This window comes from Hyla sarda, chromosome 3 (assembly GCF_029499605.1).
Source record: "Hyla sarda isolate aHylSar1 chromosome 3, aHylSar1.hap1, whole genome shotgun sequence".
NCBI classification, from domain to species: domain Eukaryota; kingdom Metazoa; phylum Chordata; class Amphibia; order Anura; family Hylidae; genus Hyla; species Hyla sarda.
Window position 1 is genome coordinate 361,956,423 of NC_079191.1, and position 16,218 is coordinate 361,972,640.

A 16,218-nucleotide genomic window follows, 5' to 3' on the forward strand; every position below is an offset into this window, starting at 1 on the left:
TTCATCAATTGCACAACCTGATAATGAAAATAAGACACAAGATACTGCGCGTAAGAGCTCCCCCTGCTGGCTGATTGACAGAACACAGCTCTTGTATGAAACCTTCATACAGAACATCATGAGGATTTTTCTTGGTCTTGAAGTTTGGTGAGAATGCTCAAAAATAATGAAAAGTAATATATAAAACATTCATCTATTTTTAACCCCTTAAGGACCAGTTTTTTTTTATATTTTTGCATTTTCGTTTTTTCCTCCTTACCTTTCAAAAATCATAACTCTTTAAATTTTGCACCTAAAAATCTATATGATGGCTTATTTTTTGCACCACCAATTCTACTTTGTAATGACGTCAGTCATTTTACCCAAAAATATACGGCGAAACGGGAAAAAAAATCATTGTGAGACAAAATTGAAAAAAATAAAAAATCTTCTGACCCCTATAACTTTTTTATTTTTCCGCGTACGGGGCAGCTAATTTTTTGCGCCGTGATCTGAAGTTTTTAACGTTACCATTTTTGCATTGATAGGACTTATTGATCGCTTTTTATTCATTTTTTCATGATATAAAAAATGACCAAAAATACACTATTTTGTACTTTGGAATTTTTTTGCGCGCACGCCATTGACAGTGCGGTTTAATTAATGATATATTTTTATAATTCGGACATTTCCACACACGGCGATACCACATATGTTTATTTTTATTTACACTGTTTGTTTGTTTTTTTTAAATGGGAAAAGGGGGGTGATTCAAACTTTTATTAGGGAAGGGGTTAAATGATCTTTATTCACTTTATTTGTTTACACTTTTATTTTGCAGTGTTATAGCTCCCATAGGGGGCTATAACACTGCACACACTGATCTTTTACATTGATCAATGGTTTCTCATAGGAAACCATTGATCAATGATTCTGCCGCTTGACTGCTCATGCCTGGATCTCAGGCACTGAGCAGTCATTCGGTGATCGGACACCAGGAGGCAGGTAGGGACCCTCCTGCTGTCTTACAGCTGTTTGGGATGCCACGATTTCGCCCCAGACATCCCGGACAGCCCCCTGAGCTAACCGGCAGCAATTTACTTTCACTTTAGACGTGGCGTTCAACTTTGAACACCGCGTCTAAAGGGTTCATAGCGTGCGGCACCGCGACCAGTGCCGCGCACTATTAGCCATGGGTCCGGCCATTGTTAGAGGCCGGGCCTGACCCGCTATGATGCGGGGCCACGCCATGGCCCCACGTTATAGAACGATAGCGGACTCAGGACGTACATTTACGTCATGGGTCATTAAGAGGTTAAACAAACAGTTTAACACATGTACGCTCCTCTACAACTTCTCTGGGTGTCCCTATCAGGTCACTGTTCCCTAAATGTTTGGATTTAGCAGTGTTTCCAGCCTTTGGCTGTCCGGGCATGATGGGAGTTGTAGTTTTGCAATAGCTGGGATGAACCCTGGTCAGGTATCCCTGGGGTATGGGAGAAATCTATAAATCAAGGTTGGACCGCCTCAATGTCTTGTCGTTCAGGCAGCATGCAAGTTAAAAGGGTACTCCGGTGAAAACCTTTTTTCTTTCAAATCAACTGGCTCCGGAAAGTTAAACAGATTTTTACATTACTTGTACTTATTAGCTGCTGAATACTAGATAGGGAATTCTTTTCTTTTTGGAACACTGAGCAGAGAGCTCAGTGTTCCAAAAAAAAAAGCACGAGCGCAGTGCTCTCTGCTGACGTTATTATAATAATAATAATAATAATAATAATAATAAGTCTTTATTTATTGTTATCCTTAGTGGGATTTGAACCCAAGGCCCCAGCACTGCAAGGCACCAGTGTAAACCACTAAGCCACCATGTTGCCCTTAGCATACATCTGCTATGCACGAACAGAGATGTCAGCAGAGAGCACTGTGCTCGTGATGTCATCAGTGTTCCAAAAAGAAAGGAATTTCCTCTGTAGCATTCAGCAGCTAATAAGTACTGGAAGGATTAAGATTTTTTTAATAGAAGTAATTTACAAATATGTTTAACTTTCTGGCACCAGTTGATTTAAAAGAAAAAAGGTTATCACCGGAGTACCCCTTTAAGCATAGGTTCCCTTTAACCCCTTAAGGACGCAGCCCTTTTTCACATTAAGGACTGAGCCCTTTTTCGCAATTATGACCACCGTCACTTTACAAATTAATAACGCAAAAACGCTTTTACCGAATATTCTGATTCTGAGATTGTTTTTTCGTGACATATTCTACTTTATTTTGGTGGTAAATTTTCGGCGTTAATTGCATCCTTTTTTGGTGAAAAATCCCAAAATTTCATGAAAATTTTGAAAATTTTGCATTTTTCTAACTTTGAAGCTCTCTAATTGTAAGGAAAATGGATATTCCAAATACATTTTATTTTTCTTCACAAACACAATATGTCCACTTAATGTTGGCATCATAAAATGGACATACTTTTGCTTTTTGAAAAAATTAGAGGGCTTCAAAGTAGAGCAGCAATTTTCAAAAATGTCATGAAAATTGCTAAATCTGAAGGGACAGATGTTACAGAACTACAACTCCCAGCATGCCTGGGCAGTCGAGGCATGCTGAGAGTTGTAGTTTGGCAACATCTGGAGGGCTACTGTTTGGGCACCACTGTAACAGTGGTCTCCAAACTGTGACCCTCCAGATGTTGCAAAACTACAACTCCCAGCATGCCCAGACAGCCTTTGGCTCTCTGGGCATGCTGGGAGTTGCAGTTTGGCCCCCCTAGTGGTTGCCACAGTAAAGATCGATTTACTTTCACTTTCAATTCACCCCCCCCCCCACTGTCGATTCCCTACCTGATCAGGATCCTGCAGGCTCCAGCGAAGATCCCAGGTCCCCAGGCATCTTCAGGTACGGCCTCCATCTTCTTCCCAGAGCCCCTCGACATCCAGGGGCGGACAGCGCAGTCCTGCGCTGCCATTGGTCAGAACTCCGTTCTGAGTAATGGCAGGGGATAGGAAGAGATCGCAGCTTTGCGATCTCACTCCAATCCTTTAGGCTGATCGGGGGTGTTGCTGACAACTCCGATCAGCCCTATTTTCCGGGTGATCGGGTCACCAGAGACCCGATCAGCCCGGAATTGGAGAAAATCGCATGCCTGAATTGACATGCGATTTTCTCCGATCGCCGACGCCGACATGGGGGGGGTCTCAGGACCCCCCTGGGCGATGTGCCAGGGTGCCTGCTGAATGATTTCAGCAGGCATCCGGCTCCGGTCCCCAACCGGCTAGCGGTGGGGACCGGATTTCCCACGGGCGTATGGATACGCCCTCGGTCCTTAAGGACTCGGAATGCAGGGCGTATCCATACGCCCTGCGTCCTGAAGAGGTTGAAATGACAGCTGACCCATGGCTTTGTTATATGCTTTCATATATAGAGAAATATAAAGTAGGTAATAGACTTATTAAAAAAGATGGTCCTATTGGCTATGTCTGTGATTTTGGATCATCGCCAACTTCCTTGATTCCCAGAATGAAAGAAAAAGGGGTTCAGGCATGAAAAAGGTCCCCATCTCTCCATCTCTCCTTTTCTCACTTCCTCGGTTTCTCATGGGAACTACCAATCTATCCCCACATTTGTTAGTCACCAATTGCTTCCTCAAGCTCTTAGGCTAGGTTCAGACTAAGGAATCTCCGGTCAGAAAATTTCCACCCGGAGATTCCGAGTTCCTCCTGCGCCGACACTGCAGTCTCCTATAGACTGCTATGTGTTCCGCTAGGATTTCCGCCTGAAGAAAGAGCAACCCCTTTCTTCAGGCGGAAATTTTCTAGCGGATTTTTCATCCGGATTTTCCGCTTCACAAATTCCGAAGTGTGAATTTGTGAACGGTAAACCATTCACTACACTATGCATTATAGTAAGCGGAATTTCTGCCGGAAATTTCAAAGCGAAAATTCCGGCGGAAATTCCGTAGTCTGAACCTAGCCTAACTGGTAGTTTTGACTCCTCAGTGTATGGCCTAGTATCCACGCAATGCTGATAGTGTTAACCCAAACTTGTTATACTCGGATATTGATATGTGTTATTCTGTTCCCTCATGCGGAGCTCTGCGCATGCCAAGTACCAATGCGCCAGCTGTTTATTGGTGACCTATGATGCCTATATATGGTAGTCTCTCCTTTCCTTTGAGTTTGATTTATATAAGTCCTATAATTTACCATGCATATTCTTGTTATTTGGTCCCACGGACTTGTTGGATCCGATACTGTTAATTCCAAATCTGTATGACTTTTAAAATTTAATAAACCTTACTGTTTAAAAAAAAAAATTTAAAAAAAATAAAAGTCCCCGTCAGCCTAAGATATAAAAACTATAAACTGATCTGATGAGTACAAAATGAATTTTGGCACTTGGATAAAATCAGATACTTTATGTAAATATTCAATAAAGAGCCATACAAAAATGTGCAAAAAGAGAGGGCAAAACAAAGTGAAAAAAAAAAAAAAAAACAAGCGATCAAAGCGTTTCCGGCTGCACTGGCCGGTAGTTCTCATTATATGAGCCCTGTCAGAATCGAAAACTTTGTATACATTGTACATCTTGGTAAAACGTTAACCTTTCTAATATACTTAATTTAAAAAATGTATTTCCTTTTTATAGAAATCATGGCTTATACACTGCGTCTTTACATAGTTGAATGTGCTGACAACAAAATCACACAAAAATTATCAATGGAAATTTATCAACCCATGGAGGTCTGGATATGGAGTCACACTCAAAATCACAGTGGAAAACCACACTACAGGCTGATCCAACTTTGATGTAATGTCCTTAAAAGAAGTCAAATTGAGGCTCAGTAGTGTGCATGGCCTCCAGGTGCCCGTATGACCTCCCTACAACGCCTGGGCATGCTCCTGATGAGGTGAAGGATGGTCTCCTGAGGGATGTCCTCCCAGACCTGGACTAAAGCATCCGCCAACTCCTGGACAGTCTGTGGTGCAATGTGGCGTTGGTGGATGGAGCGAGACATGATGTCCCAGATGTGCTCAATCGGATTCAGGTCTGGGGAATAGGCGGGCCAGTCCATAGCATCAATGCCTTCCTCTTGCAGGAACTGCTGACACAGTCCAGCCACATGAGGTCTAGCTTTGTATTGCATTAGGAGAAACCCAGGGCCAACCGCACCAGCATATGGTCTCACAAGGGGTCTGAGGATCTCATCTTGGTACCTAATGGCAGTCAGACTACCTCTGGCAAGCACATGGAGTGCAGCCCCCCAAAGAAATGCCACCCCACACCATTACTGACCCAACGCCAAACTGGCCATGTTGGAGGATGTTGCAGGCAGCAGAACGTTCTCCACGGCATCTCCAGACATCTGTCACATGTGCTCAGTGTGAACCTGCTTTCATCTTTGCAGAGGACAGGGCGCCAGTGGAGAATTTCCCAATCTTGGTGTTCTCTGGCAAATGCCAAACGTCCTGCAGGGTGTTGGGCTGTAAGTACAACCCCCACCTGTGGATGTCAGGCCCTCATACCACCCTCATGTAGTCTGTTTCTGACCATTTAAGTGGACACATGCACATTTGTAGCCTGCTGGAGGTCATTTTGCAGGGCTCTGGCAGTGCTCCTCCTGCTCCTTCTTGCACAAAGGTGGAGGTAGCGGTCCTGCTGCTGGGTTGTTGGCCTCCTACAGCCTCCTCCACATCTTCTGATGTACTGGCCCATCACCTGGTAGCGCCTCCATGCTCTGGACACTACACTGACAGACACAGCAAACCTTCTTGCCACTGCTCGCATTGATGTGCCATCCTGGATGAGCTGCACTACCTGAGCCACTTTTGTGGGTTGTAGACTCCGTCTCATGCTACCACTAGAGTGAAAGCACCGCCAGCATTTGAAAGAGACCAAAACATCAGCCAGGAAGCATAGGAACTGAGAAGTGATCTGTGGTCACCACATGCACAACCACTCCTTTATTGGGGGTGTCTTGCTAATTCCTATAATTTCCACCTGTTGTCTGTTCCATTTGCATAACAGCATGTGAAACTGATTGTCAATCAGTGTAGCTTCCTGAGTGGACAGTGTGATTTCACAGAAGTGTGACTGACTTGGAGTTACATTGGGTTGTTTAAGTGTTCTCTTTATGTTTCTGAGCAGTGTAAAAAGAAAGACCACTAGGGGTCCCCATATCATACAGAAAATAATCCTGTCCGGCTGCAGCATAATTTTTGTCCTATCTGAAGCACAGGCAGGACAAAGTACAGGAAGTGAGGACGGGACTAGCACTCCTCTGTGCTCACAGATGTCCTATCAGACGGAAGCATGAAAACAGAAAGGAGGGGGTTACAGAGCAGCTTCAGGGATTGTATGAAGAGACCCAGCACAGCACAGCAGACTTAGGGAGGAAGTAAATGCATGGGGAATGAGGGCGGGCCCAGTGCTTGCCTCAGACACATCTCTTTCCGAGCAGTGGATGTCAGAATGAACGAGCAGCAGAACGGAGGGATTTGTGAGCCAAATACAGAAACTAGACACATAAAAAATATATGTAAAGCATCTGCATGTCCTAGTAAGTAACATATAGAAGCATTATTATTTTTTCTGTGATAAGACAGGTAGGATTTAACCCCTTAACGAGACAGGACGTATATTTACGTCCTGCGCCGGCTCCCACGACATAACGCGGGGTCACGTGGTGACTCCGCATCATATCGGGTTGGTCCCGGCGGGTATCAACAGCTGGGACCCGTGGCTTATACCGGACATCACCGATCGCGGTGATGCCCGGTATTAACCCTTCAGACACGGCATCTAAAGAAAAAAAAAAAGCATTCCCAGCAGCTCAGTCAGGCTGGGACCACCCGATCAGCCATACAGACAACGAGGAGGGTCCCTACCTGCCTCCTCGTTGTCCGATCGCCGAATGACTGCTCCATGCCTGAGATCCAGGCAGGAGCAGTCAAGTGCCGAAAACACTGATCAATGTGATCAGTGTAAGAGATCAGTGTAAGAGATCAGTGTAATGCATGTTATAGTCCCCTATAGGGGCTATAACATTGCAAAAAAAAGCTGATAAAGATGATTTAACCCCTTCCCTAATGAAAGTTTGAATCACCCCCCTTTTCCCATTTGAAAAAAAACTGTGCAAATAAAAATAAATAATACATATGTGGTATCGCCATGTGTGTAAATGTCCGAACTATAAAAATATATTGTTAATTAAACCACTCGGTCAATAGGCGTACATGTAAAAAAATTCCAAAATAGCGTATTTTTGGTCACTTGTTATACCATAAAAAAATTAATAAAAAGCCATAAAAAAGTCTGATCAAAACAAAAATAGTACCGATAAAAACTTCAGATAACGCCACAAAAAATAAGCCCTCATACATCCCATATGTAGAAAAATAAAAAAGTTATAGGGGTCAGAAGATTACATTTTAACCCCTTAAGGACCAAGCGTTTTTCTGTTTTTGCACTTTCATTTTTCCTCCTTACCTTTTGAAAATCATAACCCTTTCAATTTTGTACCTAAAAATCCATATGATGGCTTATTTTTTGCCCCACCAATTCTACTTTATAATGACATCAGTCATTTTACCCAAAAATCTACGGCGAAACGGAAAAAAAATCATTGTGTAACAAAATTGAAGAAAAAACACAATTTTGTTTCTACGCCATACATTTTTCGGTAAAAATGACACTTTATCTTTATTCTGTAGGTCCATACAATTAAAATGATACTCTACTTATATAGCTTTGATTTTTGTTGTACTTTTGGAAAAAATCATAACTACATGCAGGAAAATTAATACATTTAAAATTGTCATCTTCTGACCCCTATAACTTTTTTATTTTTCTGTGTAAAGGGTGATATGACGGCTCATTTTTTTGAACCGTGATCTGAAGTTTTAAACTGTACCATTTTTGTTTTGATCAGACTTTTTGATCGCATTTTATCCCTTTTTTTATGGTATGAAAAGTGACCAAAAATACGCTATTTTGGAATTTGGAATTTTTTCGCTCGTACGCCATTGACCGTGTGGTTTAATTTACAATATATTTTTATAGTTCTGACATTTACGCATGCGGCGATATCATATATGTTTATTTTTATTATGTTTATATATTTTTTGATATGGAATTTGGGAAAAGGGGGGTGATTTAAACTTTTAGGAAGGGGTTAATGTGTGTGTTTTAAAGCTTTTTTTAAATTGAGACATTAGCCAGTATATCCTTATATGAAGGACCTATCCTTATATGAAGGACATACCTTTTTCAGGATTAACCCATTCCGATTTCAGAAGCTTCAGGAGTGTATTAATCACAGAGAAAACCCTACTGTCACGCTCCGCGGTCCGGCCACGAGTGCATTGTTCCCTTGTCCCCGGCTGCTGGCGGGGCTGGGATTCGCATCGTGGGATGCGCCCGCATGCGCATCCCAGCCCATCACTCACCTCTCTTTCCTGCTGCTTCCACTGTGTCTCAGCTACGGCACGCATGTCCCCATCCCTTAGGGCGCGTGTGTGCCCATAATTATTGTGTACACCTGACACCATTCTATAAGTCACACACTTCCCTGCCAGATCTTCAGTGCCTCTAGCCTGAGATTAAACGACCCCTATAGCCTGTTAGCCTTACCCGTGTATCCAAACCTTCTGCTACCTTATTAGACTCTGCACCTTTTCCCCCTGCCTTGACCTTCTGCTACGTTTGACTACGCTACTGCCTTATTCTTCAGTACCTCGCCTTGCCCAGCTACCTGTGTGGTAGAGCCGTGTCGGGGGTAGCGACCTGGGTGTCGCCTGCCACAGCAAGCCCATCCTTCCTTGCAGCGGGCTCTGGTAAAGACCAGCGGCATTTTAGACTCCGCTCCCCGATACGGTCCGAGTCATCAGCCACACAGGTTAGAAGATCCACATCCAGCTTCGTTACACCCAAGTCCTCTCGAGGTGGATGGAGCTTCCCCGTTTAGCTGGCAAACTCTCCGTCTGCACAGCTCGGATAAATTTAGGACATTTATCCACAGGAAAATGGGTCTTTCCCTGAATCTCTTCCTCTTCAGAAGAGGATGATTTGGTTTCATCCACTACTCTATATTCCTCATCAGAGTGGATTATAGTGGCTTCACCCCATCTAGATCTTTTGCTAGCTGGAGGGGCAACATCTAGGGAATCCTTTAGTTCTTTAATGGATCCAAAACAAACTCCTTAACCCATACAAACATGTCCTGCATGGATGGTTCTTGATTAATCGGAAGTCTGGGAAGACATGAGGGACAAATAGAATACTCGTATCCATCTGGGAGAGGAGTTTTACAGGATGTACACTCAAAGTGTCTGCGTTTATGAGCAGACATTCCACGTGAGTCTCTGTGTCGCCAGACTCCATAGATAACATCTAAAATACACATATAAAAATCATTAGCAAGTATTAGAAAGAAAGGAGGCAGGATCTCAGGAAAAAAACATTACAAGGTTAGAAAACAATTCCCGACCGCAGGCAAAAACGTGGTTGACCACGTTTTTGCCTGCGGTCGGGAAACCGCATACAGCCGAAAACGAAGCCGACGGAGGCTGCGGTTCACTCCGGTCGGCTCATAGACATGCATTAAATATTAAATATGATTCCCGAATACGGGTGCCGCGGTTAAGCCCCGCCCCCTCCTCCCAGCCATATACGGGAACCGTAGTTAACAAAACGTGGTGTGAACCCAGCCTAAGAAAGAACTCAGGGAACCTCCTTTGGTTCCCTGCATCTGCCCCCAGGAATCTTCTTTTCCCGGCCGCCCGGGAACTTCCAGTGACGTCACCGGAAGTCACGCATGCGCTATGGGCACGCGATGAGAATCCAGGGATTGCCATCTAACGGCTTCACCAAAATGGTGCCGTACAACGGAGCTGCCCGCAGACCGAACAGGACAACTAGGTACCTAAAAAGAGAAAGAGATTAAGGGGACAGCGGTCCAAGCTCACATCAGGACAGAAAATAAAAACTCACTGTCCTGTTGTGTAGTGGATGGTTATATAGGCAAAAGGGGAGGTGCCTATAGGTTTTTTGTTTAATTTTCATAAAAAAATCCCCCATCCTATTTGGCTCACAGGGGTGCAAACCCCATATTGTGCTGCTGAGGGACAACATGGAATAACCAGTTACCTGTGATATTAGTACATTGGGAACCATATGTGGTGGCTTTAACTCAGCGTTCTTGTAACTATCTTACTCCCGGCCAAATCCGTATACAGAATGTATATACCAAAGCATAGAGAAATAAATTCAGACAGAGCCATTGTCCTTCTGCGTTCTCGGTGTGCTTTCCACTGCCGTTTATTTCAAATCGTTCGTTTATATCACCTTTAACATAAGTTCCCACCCCCTGCTAGGGGGAAAGGCATGCCACTCCTCAGTCTTTCCCGGGCTCTCTTTGTTCAAAGTCTTCAGACGATGGGAGGGGTGATATGAGAGAGAGCAGATAGGGGAGGAGTGGACAAATAACAGGAATGTGGAGTCTTCATCCTAAATGGGCATTTTACATATACAGTATATAAAATTTATATATACACACATATAAATCTATCACACATACAATAGCACCACCTAGTGGGCTTCACCTGTAATTACCCATGGGCATAACCTTATGTTAAATAGTGGTATATAACTTATCCTCTATTCGAAGGAAAGGGCATAAGTTATAGATCGTGAGGAGTCGGAGCGCTGGGCCCCCCCGCGATCTCACGGACGGGGCTGCAGCAGTATGCTGGAAAGAAGGCGTTCTGTCCCTGCATGATGCGGCGGCCGACATGCCCCCTCCATGTACCCCATTGAGATACATTGAGTGGGCGTGTCTGCCGCGGCTTTCTGCAGGGGACCACACTGCACTTCCAGCAGACTGCCACTGCTCCAACCAGGAGATTGCGGGGGGCCCTAGTGCTCGCACCCCAAGAGATCTATAACATATTCCCTATCCTTCGGATAGAGGATAAGTTATATACCACTACAAATCTCCTTAACCACACTTTTTGTTATCCTATCACTTAGGGAATTTTAAAAGTAAAAATAAAAATTATGTTTTAAGGGGGGGTCTTTAGTTAAGGGTATTATTCCCCGGAGGGAGCTCCTCCCCCAATAAGGGAATTGGTAATTAATTTGTTATTCTTAAGACTCACTAGGGACCTTTTATATGTTATAGGTGTTCTTGATGAACTGACTTTAGTTTTTAGTTTTGAAAGTCTGAGATCATGCAGGGTCCTGCCAGTGCCATAGAAAAGTGTAGCATGCCACAGAATTAATGCTCACAAAGAAGCATTTTTTTTGCCAGCCCTCTCCCGGTCATGTTTCCCAACCCTCTGAGCCAGGAGGACCTGATAGATTTAGAGACCAGTGGCTCCCTTTGCATCATCTATGCTCCGGCATTTGCTGACCACCAGAGTCCCTAACACACGATCTGTCACCACTCTGGTCTCTTCCTGCATTCCTGTTTTTCTTCCTTTCTTAGGATTTTGCATTGTATCTTAGGACTGTGCATTTTTTTTTTATTCCTCCTAGAAATGTATAAAAAATCCACAATTGGGGGTGTCCTAATACAGTTCACTCATTGAGGCTTCAAAACTCCAAAAACCATGTCCATGCAGTAGCCAGTGGCCACACATTGTTGTCAGGATTATAAGGAACACCAATGGCCACAGGGGAATAAGCTGCTTGCAACAGCCACAATGTTAGGCTAGGTTCACATTACCTAATTTCTGGCTGAAAGCATTCTTTTAATGGGTGTTTTTTTGCAGCAGAAATTCCCTCCGCCAAAATTCCGTCATGTACATGGGATTCTGCAGCTTCTGAATTCCTCAGAGGAATTGCGCTCAAAAACTCTGTAGTGTAAACCTTGCCGTACAACATACACTAAGTGGCATGACTATAGAAGTCACAAAGGTTATAGCTGTGACTGAGCCCCTCAATATAGAGGGAAGGGAGCAAAGAATCTCTGTATGGCACCCGCTACTGGAGTATCTTTGGATGGCACCCTCTTCTGGAGCATCTCTGGATGGCACCCTCTACTGGAGGATCTCTGGATGGCACCGTCAAAGGAGGATCTCTGTATGGCAAAATCTACAGCAAGATGTCTGTCCGGCACTATCTACAGCAGGATCTCTGTCTGGTACTATCTACAGCAGGATCTATGACTGGCACTATCTGCAGGATAATCTCTGGCTGGTGCAATCTACATCAGGATCTCTGCCTGGCACCATTTACATGATAATCTCTGTCTGGCACTATCTACAGCAGGATCTCTGTCCAGCACTATCTACAGCAGGATCTCTGTCTGGCACTATCTACAGCAGGATCTATGACTGGCACTATCTGCAGGATAATCTCTGGCTGGTGCAATCTACATCAGGATCTTTGCCTGGCACCATCTAAAGCAGGATCTCTGTCTGGCACTATCTACAACAGGATCTCTGTCTGGCACTATCTACAGCCGGATCTCTGGATGGCACTATCTACAGCTGGATCTCAGGATGGCACTATCTACAGCAGGATCTCTGTCCGGCACTATCTACAGCAGGATCTCTGTCCGGCACTATCTACAGCAGGATCTCTGTCTGGTACTATCTACAGCAGGATCTATGACTGGCACTATCTGCAGGATAATCTCTGGCTGGTGCAATCTACATCAGGATCTCTGCCTGGCACTATCTACAGCAGGATCTCTGTCCGTCACTATCAACAGCAGGATCTCTGTCTGGCACTATTTACAGCAGGATCTCTGGATGGCACTATCTACAGCCGGATCTCTGGATGGCACTATCTACAGCAGGATCTCTGGATGGCACTATCTACAGCAGGATCTCTGGATGGCACTATCTACAGTAGGATCTCTGCCTGGCACTATCTACAGCAGGATCTCTGTCTGGCAGTATCTACAGCAGGATCTCTGTCTGGCACTATCTACAGTAGGATCTTTGTCTGGCACTATCTACCGCAGGATCTCTGTCCGGCACTATCTACAGCAGGATCTCTGCCTGGCGCTAGTGTTGAGCGGCATAGGCCATATTCGAATTCGCGAATATTCACGAATATATGGACGAATATTCGTCATATATTCGCGAATATTCGCATATTCGTTATATTCTCGTTTTATTTTCGCATATGCGTAAATTCGCGTATGCGAAAATTAACATATGTGAAAATTAGCATACTCGAAAATTAGCATACTCGAAAATTTGCATATGCGAAAATTAGCATGTGCGAATTTTCGCATATGCGAATTTTCGCACGCCAGTCTCACACAGTAGTATTAGAGCCTTCTTTACACCACACAAGCTGGAAGCAGAGAGGGATGATCACTGTGATGTGTACTGTGAAGAAAAAAACGAAAAAAAAAAAAACGAATATTCGTAATTACGAATATATAGCGCTATATTTGCGAAATTCGCGAATATGCGATATTCGCGAATAATATTCGAATTGCGAATATTCGCGAGCAACACTACCTGGCGCCATTTACATGATAATCTCTGTCTGGCACTATCTACAGCCGGATCTCTGTCTGGCACTATCTACAGCCGGATCTCTGGATGGCACTATCTACAGCCGTATCTCAGGATGGCACTATCTACAGCAGGATCTCTGTCTGGCACTATCTACAGCAGGATCTGTGTCTGGCACTATCTACAGCAGGATCTCTGTCCGGCACTATCTACAGCAGGATCTCTGCCTGGCACTATCTACAGCAGGATCTCTGCCTGGCACGATTTACAGCAGGATCTCTGCCTGGCACTATCTACAGCCGGATCTCTGGATGGCACTATCTACAGCCGTATCTCAGGATGGCACTATCTACAGCAGGATCTCTGTCTGGCACTATCTACAGCAGGATCTGTGTCTGGCACTATCTACAGCAGGATCTCTGTCCGGCACTATCTACAGCAGGATCTCTGCCTGGCACTATCTACAGCAGGATCTCTGCCTGGCACTATCTACAGCAGGATCTCTGGATGGCACTATCTACAGCAGGATCTCTGCCTGGCACTATCTACAGCAGGATCTCTGTCCGGCACTATCTACAGCAGGATCTCTGCCTGGCACCATTTACATGATAATCTCTGTCTGGCACTATCTACAGCAGGATCTCTGTCTTGCACTATCCACAGCAGGATCTCTGCTTGGCACTATCTACAGCATGATCTCTGCCTGGCACTATCTACAGCAGGATCTCTGCCCGGCACTATCTACAGCAGGATCTCTGTCCGGCACTATCTACAGCAGGATCTCTGTCTGGCACTATCTACAGCAGGATCTCTGTCTGGCACTTTCTACAGCAGGATCGCTGGATGGCACTATCTAAAGCAGGATCTCTGCCTGGCACTATCTACAGCAGGATCTCTGTCTAGCAGTATCTACAGCAGGATCTCTGTCTGGCATTATCTACAGCAGGATCTTTGTCTGACACTATCTACAGCAGGATCTCTGTCCGGCACAATCTACAGCAGGATCTCTGCCTGGCACCATTTACATGATAATCTCTGTCTGGCACTATCTACAGCAGGATCTCTGTCTGGCACTATCTACAGCAGGATCTCTGTCTGGCACTATCTACAGCAGGATCTATGACTGGCACTATCTGCAGGATAATCTCTGGCTGGTGCAATCTACATCAGGATCTCTGCCTGGCACTATCTACAGCAGGATCTCTGTCTGGCACTATCTACAGCAGGATCTCTGGATGGCACTATCTACAGCAGGATCTCTGCCTGGCACTATCTACAGCAGGATCTCTGTCTGGCAGTATCTACAGCAGGATCTCTGTCTGGCACTATCTACAGCAGGATCTATGACTGGCACTATCTGCAGGATAATCTCTGGCTGATGCAATCTACATCAGGATCTCTGCCTGGCACTATCTACAGCAGGATCTCTGTCTGGCACTATCTACAACAGGATCTCTGTCTGGCACTATCTACAGCAGGATCTCTGTCTGGCACTATCTACAGCAGGATCTATGACTGGCACTATCTGCAGGATAATCTCTGGCTGGTGCAATCTACATCAGGATCTCTGCCTGGCACTATCTACAGCAGGATCTCTGTCTGGCACTATCTACAGCAGGATCTCTGGATGGCACTATCTACAGCCGTATCTCAGGATGGCACTATCTACAGCCGTATCTCAGGATGGCACTATCTACAGCAGGATCTCTGCCTGGCACTATCTACAGCAGGATCTCTGTCTGGCAGTATCTACAGCAGGATCTCTGTCTGGCACTATCTACAGCAGGATCTCTGTCTGGCACTATCTACAGCAGTATCTCTGTCTGGCACTATCTACAGCCGGATCTCTGGATGGCACTATCTACAGCCGGATCTCAGGATGGCACTATCTACAGCAGGATCTCTGTCTGGCACTATCTACAGCAGGATCTATGACTGGCACTATCTGCAGGATAATCTCTGGCTGGTGCAATCTACATCAGGATCTCTGCCTGGCACGATCTAAAGCAGGATCTCTGCCTGGCACCATTTACATGATAATCTCTGTCTGGCACTATCTACAGCAGGATCTCTGTCTGGCACTATCTACAGCCGGATCTCTGTCTGGCACTATCTATAGCAGGATCTCTGTCCGGCACTATCTACAGCAGGATATCTGCCTGGCGCCATTTACATGATAATCTCTGTCTGGCACTATCTACAGCCGGATCTCTGTCTGGCACTATCTACAGCCGGATCTCTGGATGGCACTATCTACAGCCGTATCTCAGGATGGCACTATCTACAGCAGGATCTCTATCTGGCACTATCTACAGCAGGATCTGTGTCTGGCACTATCTACAGCAGGATCTCTGTCCGGCACTATCTACAGCAGGATCTCTGTCCGGCACTATCTACAGCAGGATCTCTGCATGGCTTTATCTACAGCAGGATCTCTGCCTGGCACCATTTACAGCAGGATCTCTGCCTGGCACTATCAACAGCCAGATCTCTGGATGGCACTATCTACAGCCGTATCTCAGGATGGCACTATCTACAGCAGGATCTCTGTCTGGCACTATCTACAGCAGGATCTGTGTCTGGCACTATCTACAGCAGGATCTCTGTCCGGCACTATCTACAGCAGGATCTCTGACTGGCACTATCTACAGCAGGATCTCTGCCTGGCACCATTTACAGCAGGATCTCTGCCTGGCACTATCTACAGCAGGATCTCTGTCTGGCACTATCTATAGCAGGATCTCTGTCCGGCACTATCTACAGCAGG

General features: G+C 45.1%; 1 protein-coding gene across 1 annotated transcript in view; it reads left to right on the forward strand.

Annotated features, from left to right (window-relative positions):
- The first annotated feature begins 18 nt into the window (after positions 1–18).
- Positions 19–16,218, forward strand: part of PUS10 (pseudouridine synthase 10) — a 129,728-nt gene continuing 113,528 nt past the window's right edge. The window contains exon 1 of the mRNA XM_056567683.1: positions 19–147. The gene's annotated coding sequence lies outside the window, so the exon portion shown is untranslated. The remainder of the gene's footprint in view (positions 148–16,218) is intronic.